Below are 5,867 nucleotides of genomic sequence, written 5' to 3' on the forward strand. Positions count from 1 at the left end.
GTATGTATACACACACATGCTCCTCTACTAATTATCCATCGTTGTATTTCAAAAGTTTTTTGTGTAATAGAGAATTTTTGTCAAGTTTAAACAATTTTTTGAGAAATTCAAAAATTAAATCCTTAATAAACTCCAAATATCCATTTATGCAACACAATTTCACATTTTCAAAATTGAAATTGAATGAGTCTGATATAAGGGAGGAGCCTCCCTTAAAGAGACAATGTCAGCAATGTTCTGGTAAGTACATCAATAGAATCAACTGAATTGTATGTTCACTCTTCATAAACTTGCAATACATAGTGATATCTAATATCACTTAGAGTGACTCACCAAAACATGTCGGACATTGTAATCATTTATATAGAAATTAAACATATTAAAAGGTATCAAGCAAAATAAGACAGTAAGAAAACAAATAAAAACCATTTACCACTTCTAGTGGAAGAACCATGAGTTGCATCTTGTAAAATCCATTTTGTTATACATGATTTACCGAAGAAATGGCCATAGAAAAAAGAGAGCTGCAGTTTCACACTTAAGAATATTAGAAAAAGAAATAAAGGAACTGCTTTTAATGAGACTATTTGCATCAACAACATAGCAGACAATGTCCATGGTTCTAAACAAATTGAGCAATTCAACAAATCATTAACCTCGAAAACCTTGAGAACATATTTTCTCTTATTTAACGCAGCTAGAGGAGCCGGTCCTAGTTGATCACATACTTGATCACACTCTTCTTTCACTACAACGAACATATTACACAACTCCTGCAACTTATTTCTTGTTTTCTCAAGATCTCTTCTGATGGATTCTTCTCCTTTTCTAGCCCTTTTGAGCCCCTCTTCTAGCTTTTTGCTAGATTCTTTTCCTTTATTAGCTTGCACTTGTTGTTTAGTCCTCTTCAACAACTCCACCGCTTTTCCCACTAGTCTTTTGGTATATAACTCCAACAACTTATTTCTTGTTTTCTCAAGATTCTTAATCCTCTTAAGCTACTCCTCTAGCTTTTTGCTAGATTCTTCTTGTTCTTTAGCCTTAGAGAAAGTTGATATTTTTACAAACAAAGCTCTAAAAAAACCTGAATTAGAAGGAAAAAAACATCGATGAGGATTAACAAGATAGACAATATTCGCGAGAATTAGAAACTAGTCAATCACAATTAGAAACTGGTCAATATAAAAATCATCTAAAAAATGGAAATTTTCATTCTTGGTAATCCAAGAAATAATTAACTGGAAAGCAACTCAAAATAACCAAAAAAAAATCTGAATGGGGATGACAATTTTGTAGTGAAATTTGTAAAAACTGGGAGCAAAGATCCCACATATAAGCCTATCGGCTTTATTATTAGTATTACATAATAATTATTAGTTATATAATTATAAATTGCAATATAATAGTTACTATATATAATATAATATAATATAATGTAATTATTGATATAATAATTTTATTAATCAATAATAAATATATTATATTATATAGTACAATAATATAATTATTGTATTACAATAATTATCAAATTATAATTCGCAAACTCTAGGCGATCTTGAAGAAATTTAACCACGGTTACAATAACATCAACACTCCCTCTTAGCTAGGAAGAAATCTATTTAGGTTCTCACTACTACTATCCTTTAATAGACATATTAAATGTATTTTTTTTAATAATAGAGAGAGAGAGAGAGAGAGAGAGAGAGAGAGAGAGAGAGATAGAGAGAGAGAGAGAGAGAGAGAGAGAGAGAGAGAGAGAGAGATTGGATAAGTCATAATTAAATAATTGACTTATTAATGTTTCAAATAATACTTCGGATTATTTGAAACATTATTGTGAATCAAATATGTAAGCCTCTTGAAGCTACCTTCAACACTCCCTCGATCATAATAAATGAATCCTTATGGTTCATTATAAATAACACATTGAATTTTGGATATTCGTTATGTGCAATATCCACCATAGTGGATTTAGAAAGTTACTTTTAGGGCATGTCCTTGGATACACCATTTATGCCATCCACCATAAACCGTATACAATATCCTCTAAAATGGATTTAAAATATTTACCTTCAGGGTAGAGCTTGGATATTGTCATATGCACTATCCACCTTAACATATGTAACATATTTACCTTTAGAGTACAACTTGGATATTGTCATATGCGCTATCCACCTTAAAGGATTTAACATATTTACATTTAGGGCACAACTTGGATATTGTCATATGCGATATCCACCTCAAGGGATTTAACATCTTTACCTTTAGTGCCAACTTGGATATCACTGCATGCATTATCCACCTTATAGAGTTCTATATACCATCATGTCCTTGGATACCATTGCATGCACTATCCTTTATGGTGGATTTATGATATCTACCATTATGCAATGTCCTCAAGTACCACTACATGCGCTACCTACCATACTAAATTTCTCAACCATTATTGTGAGATCATCACCTCACAAAGAAAGTAATAGTTGATCCAAGTGGATCCACCACTAAAAATTAAAGTGTTCCAAAGTCTCTCAGAAGTAGTGTCAAATTAAAGAACTCGTCAACATGAACTTGATGCAACTTGAATGGGCTTGAAAGGAGTTCGTTTGCTCAAGTTATAGCCCGTCAAAGTTTTGGTCAAATCGAGTACAAAGGCCATCAAAAAGGTGAAAATTTGACCATCTCAAAAGTGGTCAACAATGGGTTTCAAATTTAAGATCTCATCGAGAGCTTTCCACTGACATTCGTTTCGTCAAAAACAAAGATCATATGTGGAAGTTATGGCAATTTGAAGCTTGAGATAAAAAAAAATGTGACTCTGATGTCGTTAGCATTGATGTCATCATGATGATGTGATAGAGAAAGTGGCGTGGCACATTTCACCAGTCACATTTGGACACGTGGCATGCTCATAAATGTAAAAAACAATGTGGCTTTGACACGTGGCACTCACAAATTGCACATGGGTAGGTGATTTTATAGCAAAAAAGGTTAAGGGATTCAAAACTTTAACCTCCTCATTGAAATCTGCCAAGATCACTACTCCACCACTCATACCAATTTGCTAATATTATACTCCACTTTGTTAATAGAAAAGAAGCAATGTTAATGAATGGTTGGTGGGGGTTGAACCTGCACCACTCCACCACTCATACCAATTTGCTAATATTATACTCCACTTTGTTAATAGAAAAGAAGCAATGTTAATAAATGGTTGGTGGGGGTTGAACTTGTGACCTCCATCTAGCTAAAATTAATGTTGACCACTACACCATGCATGGTAGTTATTATACAAGTGGGCGGTCTATTATTTAAACAATGCTTGGCCGAGTTTGATTAACAACCAAGCCAAAAATGAAGGAACAAACAATTGTTCATGGATGGTTACAAATTGACCATAAAAAAGGAAGTTATGAATGAAATTTCATATACCAAGATAGGATTATTTTGTTGTTATAACTGTTAATCCTATTATGGAAATTTTTTATGTATAAAATGGGCCTTATGGCTTTTATAAAACCATTTAGAGAGAGGATCCAAAGGTAATCCAAGAGGCCCGAGTTTGCTAGAAAAAAGAGAAGTATTATATTTCTTGTAAAGAATTCTTAGGAGAAGAATTCTTGTAGGAGAAATAAGGAGAATGTGATGTAATGATGCTTTTTCTTTGTAGTAAAGCCTTTTAAAGCAAAGTCTTTCTTGCTCTTTAGAAACTAGTCTTGCACCTTTGAGGGCTTGTATGCAAGGTGGTTCAAGTCAGGAATTGTATAATGGCTTTGCCGATGGACTACAATATGTTGTAAATCAACTTTGGGAGCATCAATAATACATCAATCACTTAGTTAAGGTAGACATGGAGACGTGTTCCGCATAGATCAGATGAACTCCATAATCAAATTGGTTCCCTCCTCTCTCTTTTCTCTATCTCTGGTGATATAAATCTCTCTTTCTATTGATCATGCTTTTTTTTTTCTAATGTCTTTTTAGTTATACATTAGACATTAAGTATTTGTACACCTTTATGCAATTGCACGTAGCATATAATTGTCTAGATCCTAAAATCATATCATTATTGTACATGTGTCTTATCATTGTGATATCATTACCTCACAATGATATTCATATCATAGACACAAGGAAAATCATTACAAATTATCTCATGTAGTGTTATAATGGTGTCACTCACATGACATCCACCATGAACCATATTAGAGTGTGGAATAAGGGCTTTCACCTCAAACTTCTCTCTCACATAGAATAAACTATTAAACAAATACCTAGCTTTTGACCTCTTTGTTCAAGGTTTCTTCTGATGAACTATTAGACTGTCCATGAATCTAATATCAACCTTTTAACCCCATGACAAAAAGTTGTATCTTTATTTTTTAGCTTGCATCAAGCTCTTTTCTTGACTATTTCTTTATCCAACAAGTATCCATATATCTACAAATATCATGACCAAGATATCCACATAAAGGCCATCTGGCTTACACAAATGGAACTTCATCATGTGAATCATAGTTCAATGAGTGCTACAATTCCCTATTCTTTAGAAAAGTCATTTTAAAATAGTCTACTCCCTCTTAGTCACCACGAACAAGATCCTTAGAAGTCAATTGAAGAAAAACCTCTAGTTGTTCCCTCTGTCACAAAATGATGTCCTTCTTACATGATCTCAATCATAGAACGTATCTGGCTCCAATAGACTCATCATCTAGCATGATTAACATACAACTAAAAGTCCTAGATACAAGACCACTTTGTATCTATTGCATTAGGATCACTGCAAAATGCCTCATTAGCATACCTAATGCACCATTCTTCTTTCCTTCAAGAACATCCCAAGAGAAAAATGAAAAGACAAAGGAAATAACTCTTATAGCACATACATAGATACATATATAAGAGAGTGACTACAATAAGAAAATAAAAATAATTCTCAAGTGATAATAATAGAAAACACTTTTCTCATTATTCGGGAGCAAATGCAAGTCAACAACCCTCCTGATGCAAGTTGCTTCAATCAAGGACTTTCCACCTAGTTATGAAGGATGTGCATGATGTCACAAGCCTTTGTCAATTTAGTTAGTGCTTATTGCACACTTATTGAGAATTCCTCTATCCACTTATCAAATATGTGAAAATTGGAGAAATTGCATTGTATAGACACTATTGGTCCAAGCTAACTTGAACACATTGTATTGACACATTCTGCAAAAGCATTGTTGGATCAAGCCAAATGATGTACAAGCATTGTTTGACACTGCAAGGACTTTATATTTGTTTGGAGGGACTTCAATTGATGTGGCATTTTAATTCTCCACACTGACTTGGAACACACATTATCAGTGTAAATTTAAACCGAGCTAAGAAATTGAATAGTAATTTTTAAAAAAAGCAAGAGACACAATATTTATCATAGTTTGGCAAATTTGCCCATGCCCACACTCCAATAGGGAATCCCTATTTTATTTAATAACCAATACATTACATTACATTACATGACTGCAGAGATCCATTTATACATTACATACAACCTTCAAGTGAAGGGTCATGTGAAACCAAACAATCATGTGACCATTGGGCTTCACATTGCACAATCTCCCACTTGAAGCCAATGGGCATAACCATGCTTTACAACATTCCTTGTGTTTCCAGTTCTTTACAACACAATTAGGTCCATTGAAGATTTCAATTTCACCAAGCTTTGTTCATGAACACTTCAAATCAATCTTCTCCAAAGTAAATAAGAACTAATAATGCTTAGCAACATAACATCTTCAACTTCAAAACTGAAAATAATCTCCTCTTTCTGCATGAAATCCATGCCATAATAATTTGTTAGTGCATCATATAAGATCCCCAAATCAATG

This window comes from Cupressus sempervirens, chromosome 8 (genome assembly GCF_028749045.1).
Source record: "Cupressus sempervirens isolate cs-2001-9-10 chromosome 8, ASM2874904v1, whole genome shotgun sequence".
NCBI classification, from domain to species: Eukaryota; Viridiplantae; Streptophyta; class Pinopsida; order Cupressales; family Cupressaceae; genus Cupressus; species Cupressus sempervirens.